General features: G+C 44.4%; 1 protein-coding gene across 3 annotated transcripts in view; it reads left to right on the top strand.

The window, feature by feature from the left end:
- The window catches only part of zbtb46 (zinc finger and BTB domain containing 46), a 63,833-nt gene that overhangs the window by 28,291 nt on the left and 16,881 nt on the right, over positions 1 to 18,661 (top strand). The gene's annotated exons all lie outside the window — the stretch shown is intronic.

Genomic DNA, 18,661 nt, shown 5'->3' with positions numbered 1-18,661 from the left:
TGATTAAACAATATTAAATATTTTTTTATTAACCATGAAAGTGAACCTCAAATGTGCATATGAGCGATAATATTCTTGGCAACTCATGAAACGTAAGATTGTGCACACTACACACAATCTCATACAGTATTTATAGATATCGCCAGATATCAGGAAGACGGCTAAGTTGTGACTATATGAGTGTCATTTTGAGACATTATGTGCCGTCTGTGCTCATTTTACTTATTTTATTAAAGTAGGAGTCACTTCTTTGGTTGGTGGATATGACATTTTGGAGGCAGACGTCACCCTTTCTTCTGAACCTGCCCCCTCAGACTGAGAAGAAGCCAGAGCTGCTGAAAACACGAGTTAACGATTGATTAAAAAAAAAAATTCTTGCTGCTTTTATACTTGGGGCAAACACAAACTTGATCTTTATCCCACATAATAACGGCACTGGAAATACTTTTTGCGTGTGTTTTTGCTGGTATTAAAACACACACACACACACAGTGACCTTTAGTGGCAGCTTGGGGGATTTTGGCAATGGCCGGTGTGATATACACGCTCACATACACACAGCTTAGAGCATCTGATTATGTAGACGTGAACAGTTCAATCACACGTGGGCTGTTCTTTCCATTTCCCTCTAGCTGTTGCACATTGATTACATCGAGAATCTTTTTTGAAATCCAACATCTTTATCTGACTCTCTTCCTCTCTGCTCTGTGGCCTCAGAGTTCCCCTCCTAAACCACTTATTCACATTCGCTCACACATATACCCACAAAGATGCACTAAAAAGAGTGAAATCGTTTTTCCATAGAAACTCATCCTGTTTATTCGCGCGAGCTCTTAAGCGTTGCAGTTGGTGCTGCGTGTTTTGGCGTCCTCGAGTTCACATTTTCATCCTCTCGTGCTCTGGAGCCTCCTGGAGCCACTCGGGGGCCCGCAGACAGGTGCTCTCAAAATTGCCCTCTACTTTGCACTTCCGCATAAACTTTCTCTAATTTTTTTTCCCTCTTCGTCTCCCTGCGCTCCTCTCCCCAAGTCTCGGCAGTCTAAAGGTGAACACTTGAAATAATGAATCGGATCCCCCTTTCGCCCCCTTCCTCTCTGTATTCCAGTTAAGACTCTCCCCATAGTATTTGCACTTCATTAAACTTGAAATAGGTTTAATATTTAAAACACCATGAACAGATTTCAACCCCCACACCCTTCGAACACCTCTCCACTTTTTCCTCTCCCATCTCCTCGCTCACGGTTTAATAATCTACTCTCATATTTCGTCCCTAATTCACTCCTCCTTCATTAAAAACCAAAATAGATTTAATATTTTAGACTGTGTAGACTTAATTTTTAACCCCTTTCTTCATGGCTTAGTGTTTGACACATGACGGGTTAGATAACTACATCATGTTGAGGCCTCTCTTGTCAATCCCCCCGATTCACTTTTTCACTCACTCCAGTTCACTTTTTCTCGTGCCTCCTGGTTCATCTTTCTCATTTTTTCCGCCGTCATTCTATTATCAGTTGTGTCTCTCTGCGCCTTTGTACTGCAGACCTCTCTCTATGCCTCTTTCTGTCTCCTCCACCCTCTGTTTGCTCTGCTGCTTTGTCCTCTCTGACTGCATAGCTGATTTTGGACCTTTCCTCCCATCCTATTGACTTCTACGGCCTGTTCACCCCACCTCCTTCAGTTTCCCCCTTCTCCCCTCCATCCTCTCCTTCCCCTTTTTGTCCTTTGCTACCACACATACACAAACTCATTTGCCCCCTTGTATGGTCTTTTATGTTCTCTGGGGAGTTGTGACAGAACACTGCAATACTCTTTTTTCCCCTTTTGCTCTTTCCATCTCCTTTTCAGTCCCCACTAAATTTAAAAAGAAAAAAAGTTCCATTATCACTGTGGTAACCAATCGTTTCTCACCGCCCACCAGCCCTCTTTGTCATATGACCTCACATCCTGCTGGACATTACGGGCAGTCCACCAGCTAAAAGCCCCTTCTCCTACTCCACCACGGCATCACACCCCACACACACACACACACACACACACACACACACACACACACACACACACACACTCACACGCGTTCACACAATTTTTCACACTCTTGCTGTCTGTCTTTTTCTCTCACAGCACTCTCTCTCTCTCTCTCTCTCTGAGTTCTCAATACTGACACCTGCTCTATTTATACTTCTCTGGCTTTAAAAGAACCATTTTGGACAGGAAGCTGCCCCCTCCCCACTCCTGACCGTGGCTTTTTTCCAGAACGTCAGCACCCCCCACCTCTCTACCTCCTGCCCCTGGAACAATCCAGAGAAGGATTGCTGGGTGGAGGAGAAGAAGAAGAAGAAGGGAAGGATATAGTTTGCGTATGTGTGTGTGTGTGTGTTGTTGGAGATTGGCTGAGGGGGGGTTAAAGATTAGCCATCCCACCTTGAGTGAACTTGGGTCGTGCCAGCGCGTGTGCTTTAGTCAACCACAGCCCACACACAACCTGTAGACTCTCACCCACTAAAGCGCGGGTATGTAAACGCATACACGCAGCAGCTGGAAATGTCTTCTAAAATGTTCTGTAGTATAATCCCAACATCTCACTTCAAAATGTGGCCAAATAGACCCCCCCAACACACACACGCACCACACACAAACATCTTGGCATTGATCACACAGGTCTCAGAATTAAACTACCCAGAATGCATCCTGACAGGATGTCCTGTTGGCACGATGCAGGGGTGGGTGGGTCAAGAGGTTTCTGTGGTTAAACATTCATAGCAGTACCCCCACAGCTAAAACATGGCCCCGGCACATCCACACGCAACTCTTCAAACTTCTTTGGAAGATAAATTTAACGTCTGTGGTTGCGGATCAAAAACACACACCTATGAAGTTAGACATGACGACACATTTGTTATACTCTCAGTTATCAGTTATTTGTTCTAACGCTCAGGTTCATCTTTTAAAAAAGAAGACGATTACTGATTTGTCTTTGCTTTCCTGTTGACTTTTGGAGACGCGTTTTTCCTTTCATATCAATGACCGCATACAGCTTGTTTTACTCTACTTGTTCGGTGCCTAAAAAAATCAATAATACCAAAATCTGTGTCAAACACGATTTTTTAAATAGTATTTGCCTTGCAAGCACACCTCACTATAACCATTCTATTTTTGCTTACCTATCACTTACCTTATCTCATTTTAACTACTCAGACACATTGCTGTGCGCGCCCGTGCGTGTGTGTGTCTGTGAGTGAGTGTGTGCATGTGTGTTTGTCTGAGAGAGAGAGAGACAAAAGACAAAAAATATCAAGATAATGAAAGCACAACATGAAAGAACGTTACTACAACTGGATTTTGACTCTTTGTTATGCTCGATAGAAGGTAGGCAGCACAGAAGGTGGGTATTGTGTAAAGATAAATGTGGGCTGCATTTATTTACTTATTATTTACTGGGAAATTGATGCAATGTAACGGTTTATTAGCAGTTAGCAGCTACACTTTGAAGTGCACACGTGGATGTCTGTGGTGAAGACACACATAGCCGTGTGGTTTTTAATGCACTTTGGTCCTGTGATTTCTAAGTGGATTTAAAGGCAATAATGATGATAGAATGAGTAAGAAGTAAGTTGCCCTGTATCATGCCTGGGTGTGCAGAACATGCCCATCATTCTGCACAGGTTTCAGAATTGCTCAAGGTGTTGCAAGATAACTGACAGGGTCATTGTGTTACAGTTAAAATTAAATTTGGGAACTTCTGATCCTAATTTGCCACAATAGGAACTTATTTACTGTAAATCCATTCTCCTTATACGGTAACATTTTTTCACACATGAAATGCTCCATTTGAATAAGTTCAAGGTGCTGCTGTGCAGAAGGCCAGGCACAGGACAAAACTGCGTAAGAAACATGACAAACTATAATTTCACTTGTTAACTTGCAATTTAATGTTAAAAACAAATTGGTTTTACACATGAGTGATTGCTCCTGCTTCCACTCTTTGATGGAGGATCCATGACAAAGCGCCTGATTTAGACACATGAGATGTGATGTGATGTGCGCTAGGATGCCTCCCTCCTCCAGTGATCTGATATCCAGTAATGGTCCTTGTAGTCAGTGAGCCTGGATAACACTGCTAGCTCATGGTGTGTGACATGGTACCCAAAAATTACCAAGAGTTAGTCAAGCACAAGCAGGGAGGATACTGATACTGAAGTGTGGGGGAGAGCGAAAGAGGGGCAAACACGTACGCCGACATAGTGACGGACATGTAGAAGCAGAAGCTGCAACTTTAGGAAAGAGTTTAACCTTAAAATAAAGTACTTTACAGTAAGTTCATCAAGTCAAATGCATGCGCTCTCTTTCTCTCTCATTTTCAGTCAATGTGAAGTTCCTCTTTCCCAGTCTGTTTATTTTAGAAAGGTGGCTTTGTTCTATTTACTGTACCCACTCCCTCAGCAGCCTCTACCCCTGTCCGACCAGTTAGAAAAGGGGAGCGATGAGGAAGAGGAGGGGGAGGAGGGCATGATGTTTGGACAAACGGACAACCCGAACAGGATATAGAGGTCTACAGCCTGTGGGTGTGTCGGTTTGGCTGTGACACAACTCGCACACAAACACTCAAGCGTGCACACGCACAAACACACACACACACACACAATCGTGGGAGTGTTCCCGCTGGAGGGCAAAGTCTCCCTTCCTCTTACACATTCATTCTCTCTTTTTCCCTCCTTCCCTTCATTCCCCCTTTCCGCTGTCACACCCCTCTACACCTCCTTCCTTTAGACCTTTCTTTCTCCTTCATCCCTCTTTCCTTCTCTTGTGACACCCCCCACCTCCCACCCCTCTGCCTTTCTTTCAAAAAAAAAAAAAAAAAAAAGGAAAAAAGAAAGTGTTAAAGATACAGAAGAGTTGGCCAACAGCAATGAGAAACTAGGAGGGAGAGGCCAAAATCACCACAGGGGACAATTATGGCTTGGGCTGTGTACGTGTGTGTGTTTGTGTGCGGTTCTTTTTGGGTTTGATAGTTACAGTGACGTTGTTGAAAACAGTCCTGGAAGCCACTATCTGTCCTTCACAAGTATTCTTCCCCTTCTTCTCTCCTCTATCCCTCCTTCCCTCCGTCTGTTTGGACCTTTTTTAACCATCCTGTCAATTTACGCTGTCACTTCTGTTTTCATTCATCTCGTACACTGGAGCTACAGCCACTTCTTGTGCCGTGCGTTTGTGTGTGTGTGCGCGGCCATGTGTGTGTGTGTGTGTGTGTGTGTGTGTGTGTGTGTGTGTGTGTGTGTGTGTGTGTGTGTGTGTGTGTGTGTGTGTGGTTTCAGATTGAGTACATGGGCTTCAAATAAAGGCAGAGCTGTGGGTTAAACTTCCTCCTCATCAGCAGGATCTGTGTCAGTTTGTTTGCTTGTGTAAAACCAGAATTTCCAGGTTAGGTTCCAAAAGTTTAAAAAAGCGAGAAGAAATGCTAGTGCATAGTCACATTTGTAATAATGCAAATAATTCAATGATACCTTTTTGTAATAAAGGTTTTTTTTATTAAAATCTTGTACTTGCTTGAATTGCTGTAGTGTTTGAAAGGTGCTACAGTGGGGCAAAAAAGTATTTAGTCAGCCACCGATTGTGCAAGTTCCCCCACCTAAAATGATGACAGAGGTCAGTAATTTGCACCAGAGGTACACTTCAACTGTGAGAGACAGAATGTGAAAAAAAAATCCATGAATCCACATGGTAGGATTTGTAAAGAATTTATTCGTAAATCAGGGTGGAAAATAAGTATTTGGTCAATAACAAAAATACAACTCAATACTTTGTAACATAACCTTTGTTGGCAATAACAGAGGTCAAATGTTTACTATAGGTCTTTACCAGGTTTGCACACACAGTAGCTGGTATTTTGGCCCATTCCTCCATGCAGATCTTCTCGAGAGCAGTGATGTTTTGGGGCTGTCGCCGAGCAACACGGACTTTCAACTCCCGCCACAGATTTTCTATGGGGTTGAGGTCTGGAGACTGGCTAGGCCACTCCAGGACTTTCAAATGCCACCTTTGTTGCCCGGGCGGTGTGTTTTGGATCATTGTCATGTTGGAAGACCCAGCCTCGTTTCATCTTCAAAGTTCTCACTGATGGAAGGAGGTTTTGGCTCAAAATCTCACCATACATGGCCCCATTCATTCTGTCCTTAACACGGATCAGTCGTCCTGTCCCCTTGGCAGAAAAACAGCCCCATAGCATAATGTTTCCACCCCCATGCTTCACAGTAGGTATGGTGTTCTTGGGATGCAACTCAGTATTCTTCTTCCTCCAAACACGACGAGTTGAGTTTATACCAAAAAGTTCTACTTTGGTTTCATCTGACCACATGACATTCTCCCAATCCTCTGCTGTATCATCCATGTGCTCTCTGACAAACTTCAGACAGGCCTGGACATGCACTGGCTTCAGCAGCAGAACACGTCTGGCACTGCGGGATTTGATTCCCTGCCGTTGTAGTGTGTTACTGATGGTGACCTTTGTTACTTTGGTCCCAGCTCTCTGCAGGTCATTCACCAGGTCCCCCCGTGTGGTTCTGGGATCTTTGCTCACCGCTCTCATGATCATTTTGACCCCACGGGATGAGATCTTGCGTGGAGCCCCAGATCGAGGGAGATTATCAGTGGTCTTGTATGTCTTCCATTTTCTGATGATTGCTCCCACAGTTGATTTTTTCACACCAAGCTGCTTGCCTATTGTAGATTCACTCTTCCCAGTCTGGTGCAGGTCTACAATACTTTTCCTGGTGTCCTTCGAAAGCTCTTTGGTCTTGGCCATGGCAGAGTTTGGAGTCTGACTGTTTGAGGCTGTGGACAGGTGTCTTTTATACAGATGATGAGTTCAAACAGGTGCCATTCATACAGGTAACGAGTGGGGGACAGAAAAGCTTCTTACAGAAGACGTTACAGGTCTGTGAGAGCCAGAGATTTTCCTTGTTTGAGGTGACCAAATACTTATTTTCCACCCTGATTTACCAATAAATTCTTTACAAATCCTACCATGTGAATTCATGGATTTTTTTTTCACATTCTGTCTCTCACAGTTGAAGTGTACCTCTGGTGCAAATTACTGACCTCTGTCATCATTTTAAGTGGGGGAACTTGCACAATCAGTGGCTGACTAAATACTTTTTTGCCCCACTGCATATAAAAAAAAACTCCTCTTGCCTTGCCTCACTGCAGTTTGAAAGCAGTTCCTCCTGATTTTACACTCCACTATTCAATACAATTCATATAATCATCCCATGATGATAACACATGTGCTATTACATTTCTAAACACAAATCAGTGCTAGCGCCATAAAAAATACCCAACATGATTCATAATTCATACTAAAATGTTCATTTCTAAATTTTCTCACTCAGTTACAATAAATGCAATATAATATATTGTTATAAAAGAGCAGCAGGACCTATAAATGGCCTGCTTTTAGTTGCTGTGTGACTTCTTTCACATGTAAACACACATCAGGGAAAAGCTGCAGAGAGAAAAAAAACAAGTGATGTCACACTGTTGGTGGTTTGTCAGAGGTTACAAACACAGGCCAGTCTTTCCTTTCCCAAGTGTCTATATTCATTATTTTTGTATTAGCATTGCCTTTCTGTGTAACATCGATGGGTTTTTCTCTGACGAACTTACGGCGACATATTTCTCCTGTTAGAACAGCGGTTAGCCCAGAATTGACGTCAGGACTCCAGGTCTCTGTATCCTCTGTGCCTTGCTGTCCCTTAACATAGTTTGATAAAAGGAGGCCACAGTCTCCTTTTGTTCCCGTTGTCTCCCACTCTTCCCCAACCCCTTTGCCCCAGATCACCTGCCTGCCCACACTCCTCATTGTTTCCACCTTCCTCTGCCTCTCGCCTCGCAACTTTTTCCTCCTCGCTACCCTCATGCTCCAGCAGCAGCATGCAAACAATAACTTCATCTGATCCACTTAATCTCCTCTCTATCTTTTTTTCTGCCCCACCCCCAAAACCTTCTTTCTTATATGTCAGTAAATCTGAATCTGAATTGGGTCACGGGCTTGTTTCAGGTGGGCCCCAGCAACTGTACCCGTATCTTTTTTTTCCCTTCATCAAATCCCCCAGTTGACACTACACCTCGCCTGAGTGACCATAAAAAAAAGGTTAAACCTCTCTGATAAAGTCAGAGTGAATGAGAAATTAGGCAGTGGAACATGGTGGTAAATATGTAAGTGAGCATGTGTTTGAGGAGGGCACAAAGAGATAGAGAAAAGTTTGTATATGGTGGAAATGTAATTGTGACCCTGGCTTTTTTTTTTCTTTTCCCCTCTGTGTGGTTAGACTGTTTGGCCTTCCCGTAGTTTATCTAGCCTCAGAGACATCCAACTTCAAGGTTTAGTTTTGTTCGTCTTTGTAGATGTGTGTGTGTGTGTGTCTGTGTGCTGTACAGGAAAGAAGAAAGCGAGCAACGGGGGTGAGAGGTAGATTTGATAGCGGAGGACACCCAGACCCTTCTTCCCTCTCTCCCCCTTCATACCCCTCTGTTTAGACCTTGATAAGTGGAGCCGAAGTCTGTGGGGGTTAGGGATTCCTGTCTAGCACAAATGCATGCGTACACAAAGACACACACACACATTGGGATCCGCCCGCTCCACATTCCTGTGTCCGACTAAGGAAGCAGCCTAGCCGTCTTCCCCTCCACTCCCAAATTATCCCCTTCTTCTAAAATCACTACATACTTATCACACACACCTCTTTACCTCTCTCTTCCATTCTGACTCATACATACCTCCTCTATCTTTCTCCATCCTTCCACTGAGCCCGGTGCAAACAGCATGTCTAATCATCTCACAGTGAGCGTAAAATGTTTTACTAGAACAAGTGAAAAAGATCTGGTGGTACAGTGACATAATGTCCCTGTTTTGCAATGCAAACACAAGTTCAGATTATGTCTTGCATCACTCTTAGGATTGCTTTAATAGAAGCCGAAAAACACCAAAATCACTATAAAAGCTTACTGTATGGCCAAATATTAAGTCAAATTGACCTCTCACAGATTTTCAGGTATTTCTGCCACTTACCTATCATTCTGTTGCAGTGGGGTTTCTTTGTCTCATCTCTCACTGCTCACCTCTCTTTTTATTCATTCCACTCTTTTGTGTCCTTCTTCTGCTGTCCAACTCTGTTTATATATTTTGCCCCCTTTCTCTCTCCCCCCTCGCTTTATTCCTCCCTCCCTCCCTTTCAAGGGTGGGTTACAGGGGTTAGGAAGAGGTCATGTGGTCTCACGCTGCCCTTTCCTCTAATGGCTTCTTAATGAGAAAGAGAGAGCGAGGGAGAAGCAGGGAGAGAAGCGCTTTTGAGAAGTGGGGTGAGATATCAGCAGTTCTGCTTGGGGTACTGACTCAGTGTGTGCATGTGTGCGCGTGCGTGTGTCTCTGTACGAGGCTGTGCGTACAGCTGAACATGTATTTGTGCGCGCACATAGTCTGCGCTACTTGACCGACCCTTGCTCCATTTGAAGGCCTTTCCTTGCTCTCTGTTCCTCTCTGGGGAAAGAGGAAATGACACGTTTGTAGCCTCGAATAAGCTCTGCAGCTCATCACGTGCAGTGTCCACTGGGTCTGGCACGGGGATGGGTGGGAGATGTTTTGGAGGTGAGGGAGGAGGGTAGTGCGGGTGGGGGGCTGGGCTGGGGTGGGGTGGGGGCTCTTTAATTTGCACAGCTTCTGCTGATTTGATCATAAGCAATTAATCTCAATGGCTCAGCTCGGGTGCAGTGGGGGAAGAGAAATGAACACAGTCCTCTTTATGCAGGCGTCCCTTGCTCTGGTTTTCCCCTCCGTCCATGCAGTGTGATTTTTACACTTCTTATCCCTTATATTTGTATCATAGAGGGAACAAGCTGTGGGGATTCTGCTGTTGCGGTCGTTCCCATGTCGTCCCTTGTGATTTCCCCTGCAGAACAACCCCAGCAAATTTTGTCTTTGCAGACAAATATTAGTACTAAATCCCCTTTTTTTTTCCTTTTTTCACAATCTGGTTTGAAAAGCTTTTAATGAGTCTAAGGTTAGCAAACATATGAATCACTTATATGGATTAGCAAAATTTTGAGTCAAGTATAAAAATACAAGTTGATACTTGGAAAGCCAAACTTGGATTTGCACAGTTAGTGTGTAATCAGCTCCACGCTGGTTACAGCACCACAATTCAGAGCTGCATTAGGACAGATAATCGTCGATTTTGGTTTTCAGACTGCTGACAGGCTCGTGGAGTAGTGCGAGGTTCAAGGTCCAGATCTGTCGTGATTGATCTTGAGATCCATCTAGCTTTTATCAGCTCAGGAGTGACACAGATCCCCCCTGATCCACTAGCACCAAGCTTGCAGCTAGCACAGGTGTATATGCTCATATATAGCTCATCTGTTGCGCTTCCTTCTCCTGTTTAACCCTTTGCTCTGTTCCTTCATTTTCATTCGTATGTCTGTATATGAGCCAAACAGTGATTCCCTCACTCTCCCTTTCTCTGCAGTCACCGTGCCAGCTTTCCATCTCCCTCTATCTTCCTCGCCCTTGCTTTTTCCTCTCCATGACACCATACTCCTCCCATGCTGAGGCCAGAGCTCTCTGCCTCCATTGTTGGAGGCAGGTTGCCAAGGATACAAGCACAGAGGCACAGTCTTAATGTTATGAGATGGGAGAGATGAGCAGAGAGAAGGGAAGAGGGGCAATAGCCTCTCTGGTCACTGGGCAGCTCCACAGCAAGCTAATGCTCTCCAGAGTACCGGTACATGTAACTCCCTATGCTTCCCACTTTGTGAAGTGTTCCTGTGTGGATGGAGCACAGTGACACTGGTGGGTTGTGGAGTAACTTTTGTTCTGGTCGCCCGCTCCCCGCTCACCTGTTGTGACTGTATTGTATGACTGCAGTGCATGTGTTGTGTTGTGTGTTTGCACATTTGTCAGGCAGTCACTTGGTGGGAGCATTCGAGCTGCCGTCCTTTGGATATAAAACATTAACCAAATGAATTTAAATGCAATTGTCTGCACACAACCGAGTGCTAAATTTGAAGAAATCTAAAAACATTAAATAAGAGTCTCTGTACACTTGGGTCCAGTGCAAATGATTTATTAATGATTTTTCGTTAATCAGGTGTTTTGAATTATTGGTTTCATGACTAATTGTTTCTGAAATGAAATGAAATAATCATATTGTTGTAATTTTAAGTAGGTAAGTAGGCAGTGGTATCTGTAATCAGTTCCAGAAACTTCCATCACAACTATGTGGTGAGTTTGTGGAAAGGTGAGATATTTTTAAGAAAATATAATATACCATTTTTCCTCACCACTGAACTCTCTTGAATATGTGGACATTAATATGCCATTTATCTCATTTATAGTTCCACAACCTGCTCCAGGATGTCCAGCTGGAAATATTTTTGACATTTGCCAACTTTGTTTGCTTCTTAAACTTGTCTTAAATTTATTTCCACCGAGCAGTAAAAAGATTATACCGGCTGGATAGTTAGACTCGAGCTTTTCTGTTGGTCAGTGTGAGTCAAATATTGTGTTAACCCACACACCAGTAACCCACAGGCTATACCATCCCCACCCTGAGTGTTTGTCATTTTCCTCCTCCACTTTCCATTATCCCTCCTCTCAATATCTCCGTGTCCCAACTCACCCTTCAAAATACAACCCTGACTGGGCTGGACGGGGGCATTGGAGCCGGGTCCTCTCCCATGTATAAATCCAAGACATAACCTCTCACTCTTTCTCAATCTCTCGATCTCGCTCTCTCTTTTTGCTCTTAGCACAAAGCCCTGCGTGTCTGCCTTCCTTCCCCACCCAGCATTCTTTCCCCATGCAGACCTCTCCCCCGCTCTCTTTCGTTCTCTCTCTGTCGACTTCCCTCCTGCCCGCCAACTCACTCAGCCTCACCCTACCTTTCATTAGCCCACTCTTTATCTCACGCACTTACTCGGATCGCTCTCTCTCTTTCCCTATCTCACCAGCTTGTACACTCCCCGCTCTCTCTCTCTCTCTTTTTTGTCTACCCCCTCAGTTGCTTTGGCTTTTTTGTTTCTGATATATCTTCATTTATTTCTCTCTCCCTCTCTTTCCCTGCTGACCCTATTATTTTTATATTCCCTCTCTCTCTCTCTCTCTCTCTCTCTCTGCCATCACTCCCCCTCTCTCCCTCTCTCTACCTCCCTCCCACTCCTCTCAGTCCCTCTAAGCTGCATTAACTCCCCAGATTACCTTGAGCCCTGCAATCCTCCATCCCCCACGCACTCACCCGCTCTTCTTTCCCTCCCTTCCTTCAGTCATTCACTTGCTCACTCAGACTACGTCCACAGCTAATTTTGACAGTGTGGATAAACAACTGCTTTGTGGCATTTTGTGAAGATCTCTGTCCACGCTCAAACACTTAAACTGTAGAAAAATAGATCTCTAGTCCACTGGCCTTAACAGAACTGTGCCTCACTGACTTGTGTTAAGGAAAGAGGCATACACAGCCGTCTTTAAGATACAATTTCTTTTTCTAATTTAGATATTTTTCTCTTTCTACTGTCCAAAAATTAGCCAAGTAAAAAAAAGAACAGTGATCACAGACCATCAAAGATGAGTCAGATGTGAATACTTAGTTAGGCCTTCTGTACACACAGAGGTCCTTCAAGCCAGTAGTTTTACAAAAGCAAATTAACGATAAAGGCTCATCAAAATGCTTCAGAATTCAGCCTTTTAGAATTATAAATGAAACGAAACTCCACTATGGTGAGCATTCAAATCAACAGAAAATTGCCTTTTGAGCCTTACAGCGTTTAACCGGACGTGTAAAAATGTATTCGGTCATGACCACTGTAGTCAAAAGAAAATTCGTATTTCTATCTGTATTCATTCATATTTAACTATAAAGCTCTGTTTTCAGGTGCATATGTAGAAAGCGTGAGGCGAGAATGCTGGCAGCAAGACCGCATCACAGAACCGACTTTAAGTCTGAAACAAGATCAAAGGAGTTACAGGAGAGGGGGTGGGTTGCAAAGCGGCTTGGAGACAGCAACAAAAGCAAGCCTAAACAGCATGGCCTAAATGAGATTTTCTAATTGGATGTGTAGAAGGATATCAGCTGAGCCATAACCCCACGTCAGCTGACAATGATATCCTCCACCAGCTGGGATTGTTTGACTGAACTGACGCTACCTTTTACCTGTATGTCATTAGAAATCTCTGATACTAGTGGTTCACATACTTTCCATTATGCTTTTACTGGTGGATGAAAGTCCTGTGCATACCAGCATTTAAAAGGGCAGGAAAAGGGACATCAGGTCATTACAAAAAAAGTGCTGCTCGTATGCTGTGTTCTGACATTTTTTTTATTGAATCTATTCTGTCAGAATACAGATTGGTCCACAAAAGAGCAGACAGGTGCGAGGCAGAAGTTAAAGGTACAAATATATTTAGTGTGTTTAAAGAAAGTGTATTAAATGACAGACAAGGTCATTTCCATTTTAAAGGGAAGCATGTGACTAAGTAGATATAAAATGCATGCCAGGGTTGTCACTTGTATACGTAGAAAAACGTGGCACCTAAGAAACAGAGCATGGAGCCCTGCCCTATGTGTGTTTGGCATTGCAAAAGTTTGCAATTCAACCATGACATTTTCCTAACACTAACTACATCATTCATCAAGCTCCATTATCAACCTCAAGAAGAAAATCAAACTGCGAGTAAAAGTGACACTTAAGAGGACCTGGCTGAGAGTCATTTGTGTTTGTGCCACTGCCACAACTTACATGGGAGGCTTCAGAAGGTACGAGCTAAACCTCCCATATGGACGCTAACAAGCAACCAATCTGAATATTTAGTCTGAGAACTTCTTGGAACTTAGAGCACTGATCCATTAAGGATCAAGCAAATCCAACTGTTCTCATTTGGACAGCTTATTCTTCTTAAGTCACTCCCTGTTGAATGATGTGATCTACAATGCTCAGCTCAGTGATATTTATATAACACGTAAGCCACAGAAAGGAAACGGTAAGCGAGAATAAGTGCAAAAGAGGCTGGCTGAAGTGTTAGCTGTTAGCTTGACACCTGCGGGTAGGTGGGCCTACGGATGTGTCGATGAATTGTGCTGCACTGCTTTGAAGTGTGACCGCCATTTTAAAAAGGGATAAATCCTACCTAGAAATACACGTATATCCCCCTCGTGAATACAAATGCACTGGAAAAACACTTGAGGAGGTTAACCGTGGCCAGATATTGCACCGTAGCCAGATTACGTGAGATCACATCCTGATTAATTCTGCCCACATGCTTGCATCTTGTGGTTGTTTAGCATTGCCGTCTTCATGTAGACACGGGCAAAAGCACAGAGAAAGGCAAGCGTTTTCAAATTTAGCTGGCTTTCCGTAGCCTACTCTCACACTCGCTCGTTCGCCCCCACCGTCACCACCCAACCCTCCCTCCCGGAGCCTCTGTAACCTCCCCCTCACCTCTCCTCGCTTCCCCTTCACTCACCCACCCACCCACGCTCCATCACCCCACCGTCCACCTCTCACCCCACCACTCTTGCAATCGTTGTGCTCCTCTTCTCTTTTCTCCTCTCCTCCCCTCCACCCACACTCTCTCTTTTTCCTCCGAGCCCCCAGCAGTACCACCATCACTACCAGCACCATCATCTCACTCTCTCTCTCTCTTTCTCTCTCCTGTCCTTTACCACTTTCTTCCCTCTGTCCCTCCCTCCTCTAAAGCCTTCAGGCACTGCTTGATTTATGCTTGCCCTCCCTATCCACCTCCCCACCACCACCCACCCACCCACCCATCCTTCCCTATCTCTCCTGGAGGTTGTGGCCCGGCTAGTCCCTAAAAACAACAGAGAAAGAAAGCAACAGCGAGAGAGAGAGAGAGAGAGAGGATAACAACCTCTTTTACTTTCCATCCTCCCTCCTTTTTAACCCAGCATTTTTTTCATTCTCCTCTCCCACACTGCTTTTTAAATTGCCTCTGAATTCTTGAGCTGTTTTAGTGCCTCACTCCCCCTTCTTAGCTGAAATTACTTTTTTACCCTCTCAAACTCTGGCATGCTGAGGAAGCAAGTTCCACCTTCCCTCCCCTCTTTGTCCACTCGAGGACAAACAGGCACTAATCACAGGTTCAGCGTACGAAACTGTTTGTAATAAAAGGTGAAGGAGAGACTTTCATTTTCTCATTTGGAAGCTTGACGCTGTGACGGCGGCGCGCGTGTTGCTCACAGTCTTGTGAGCAACACGGCTCTTGTAATGCCTTGTCCTTTTCAACCTCAGGCTGGTCAAGCCATTAACCGGGCCGACTTGGGGCAAGGCTTCTTTCTGTATCCTCCGCTGTCTCTCACGCACACATGCGCACATATATGCATGGAGAGATACACATTGAGAGAGTCTTTCTCCTTTGTTTGCGCTCTCTCATACTCAAACATGCACACAAGCCCTACTTTCTTCTCTGACAGCTCTCTTGTGGTCGTCAAGCCTCAGTAACTCGTTGCTTAACCACCCTGGACTTTTTCTCTCCATTGTGTTTGGTTACTGTCTCTGTTGATTTGAAGGCGGGGTGAGTTATGTGAGTGTGTGTTTGTGACTCGAGGTGTTGAAGGAGCGTGTCCATCATTAGCCAGGTCATGTGCGCTTGAGTGCGAAACCTGTAGAAATCTTTTTGGGGGGAGTTTTGTGCCTTTTTTTCTTTCTTTCTTTTTTTTTTTTTTTAAATCTATTAGAATCTTTATATTTGGAAAATGGAAACTCCCTCCCAAAACAGTGTCAGGCTTCATTTAGAGAAGAGGGAGGCATTTGTAGCGCGAAACACACACAAACACCCGCCCGCACACACACAATCAGAACAGAAGATCAGAGGTCAAACTGGGTCACCCGACCCTTCCCTCCCTTTTCAGGCCTTCTCTCTCCTCCTTTTTACTGCGTCAAAGCGTGCTCTCTAGTAACACAACTCCCCTTGTGAAACACACACACACATATCACTTAGATACAGTGCAGCCTCCAACCACAGCGCATAAAACTCTATCTTCTATCCATTAGCCGTAACTCGCTCAATGGATGATAAATTCAGGATTCCTCATAACACATTTGAAGTATAGTTCAGCGCACACCTATTTTATTTCCAAGGCAAGTCTTATTCCTCCTTTGCTTTTTCCCACTCAAGCCCCTGCATAGCTTGCAGCATCGCTCATGCGCGCGCACACGCACCCAAAACACACACATGAACAAAGAGAACCCACCATTTCCACATATTTGTCTCTCTTTTTAAAAGGGGGTTTTATTTAGCATAAATGTTGAAGCCAAGGGTGCCCGGCTACCATGGCAACCAAATTAAACGGAAGATCTCTTCAGAAAGCAGAAATCTAAATTATTCGGACTCTTTTATGAAGGGGAAAATGAAAATTCCCTTCACTGTACAGAGACCGCTGCACTGTAAAGGCAGAAGAAAAGAGGAGGGGGAAAAAAAGACGAGGAAAATGCTATTGTTTTTTTTTGTATCTGACCACGCAGTTCAAAGCCATATTCCACGCCATTGAAATTCATAGGTTGCCTCATGACAACCGGTACGTTAACACTCAGCATATGTGCACAAAGGAATGATGTAACCACAGTGTCTCTAAAACTCGGGATAAACCTATTGCCTTTGAAAGATACCACAATATGTGTATCTACAAATCCTCAACCAAACCCGGCACATGTATGATGAAATCCATAAGCTGCGCGCATGGGATTAGGTGCGACTGGTTCTGGTGTGGTAAATGATTTTATCTGTAAGAACAGGATGAGGTTTAAGTAAGACAGCATCTACGCAGGCCCGATAAAGCTTACATAAGTAAAGGCGGATTATACCGTATATTGCGATTATTTAGCGAGGAAGCCTGTTTGCGATCAGCTGAATACTAATTTCTAATATCTCCCGCTTAGTCCCGGATATGTGGGTATATCCTCAGAAAAACAGGATATGGCACTGCATGTTGCAGGCAAGGGAAAGTGGCTCACTAATGCATCAAATACAAAAATTCATTTCACACATTTTTCTGTGCAAGACAGAAGTTAGACCGGCATCTGCAAGGAGACCATGAAGCAATCACTCTTCCATAACCCTTCCATTCAATCTACAATGTGTGACTGAAGGATTGTTACTGTATGACTGTGAGGAGTGCGGATATGTTCCATCTGTAGATGCACGTGTCTAAGGGGATGCTGGGAAACCGTTCTGGGGTCATTCACTCACCCAATGAACAGATGAGTGGAAGGAGATAGGGGTCAGAGATGACCCTCTTTTCCCTCTCTCCTTCCATTTGTCTGCCTCTTCTTTCTCCATATATGTGTGTATTTGTGCAAGTGTGTGTGTGTGTGTGCTGTTGTTGGCCAACAGCAGATCTATGTTATTGATTGACTCCTGTGGCTGCTGGGCTGCCCACTGAAGGAGGGGGCAGAGCTCTAATGAATTCCTGCACCTCATGCCCTGTGCGCCAACCCCTACACCCCCTCCTTAATTAACTTTGTGTGTGTGTGCGGGTGGGACGGGGGTGTGCGTGGATGCACGCATGTGTGTCTTGTGTGTATCATCTGTGCTTCCTCCACAGCTCAACACCCCCGCTTTTACACTCCCTTGCCTTTTTTATTCCTTTATCTCTTTCTACGCTGCCCATGCCTCCTCTTTTTTTCCCTCTTTACTCCCCCTACCCTTATTTTTTTTAATATCTTGTGATACGTTAGCTAGCCGTTTGATGACTACTGATTACTTCGTATGTATATCACTCTCATCTGAGGCGGCCCATCCTCAATATCTCACTCATATCTCTCTACACCTTTCAGATCTATATGCGCAGCCATGCATACAGAACGTGTATCCATCCATCTGATCTGGGATCATTTATCTATCCCGAGCATGAAAAATGACTGACAGTTTCCCTGTGTCTGTGTGTGAGAGAGGGAGAGAGAGAGGGTGGTCAGCATTGACCTAGTAAGCTGAGAAAAAGCTGTATACCCATCGGTATTCCAGACGTGGAGCCAAACTACTGTCTTTGTCACCTTGACTCCCCTGCAGCAGACGGCCACCAGGCTGCACAGGAAACACTTAACACTGCCCAACTGTAGTTAAAATGAACAATAGGGCTATTTTGTTTTCTTGCTTCCATTAAATTTTTTCATGTTTTCTTTCCTCTTTTGCTTCCCCACCCGTTTCTGTTCTCAGTGCCCCCGCATCACCCTAGTTACTGTCCTCACTCTGTTTATTCCCCATTAGCTCTGAGTGTGATTTCAGCTGTCGCTGCATGGGCGCTGTGCAACGGTAAACTTATATATTAGGATGTCAGAAGGTTTCTGTCCAGAACAGTCACACATAATTATGTACACACACCCCTCTCCTTAAGGCAAGACTCAAGTCTGCATTAGCTCTCAGAAGTCTCTGTGTTTGTTTTAGATGTAGACAAGCCATTCTTTCAAAGACTCTAAGCCAGTGATGTGCCTGGTGTGTATTTTTGTCTACTTCTTTGTTGGAGAAAGCAACCTGTCATCAGCTAAATGTCAATTAGGAGGTAATAAAAGTGTGTTTGTGTCTGTATTTGTGTGTGTTTTTGTTTGCGTGTGTGTGTGTGCTGAGCAGAGCTGTCGTCAGCAGTGTGGTCTGACAGTCTTGTAGATC

This window comes from Astatotilapia calliptera, chromosome 20, assembly GCF_964374335.1.
Source record: "Astatotilapia calliptera chromosome 20, fAstCal68.1, whole genome shotgun sequence".
NCBI classification, from domain to species: domain Eukaryota; kingdom Metazoa; phylum Chordata; class Actinopteri; order Cichliformes; family Cichlidae; genus Astatotilapia; species Astatotilapia calliptera.
The sequence above is the reverse complement of the archived record's forward strand: the minus strand, read 5'-3'. Positions and strand labels throughout refer to the sequence as shown.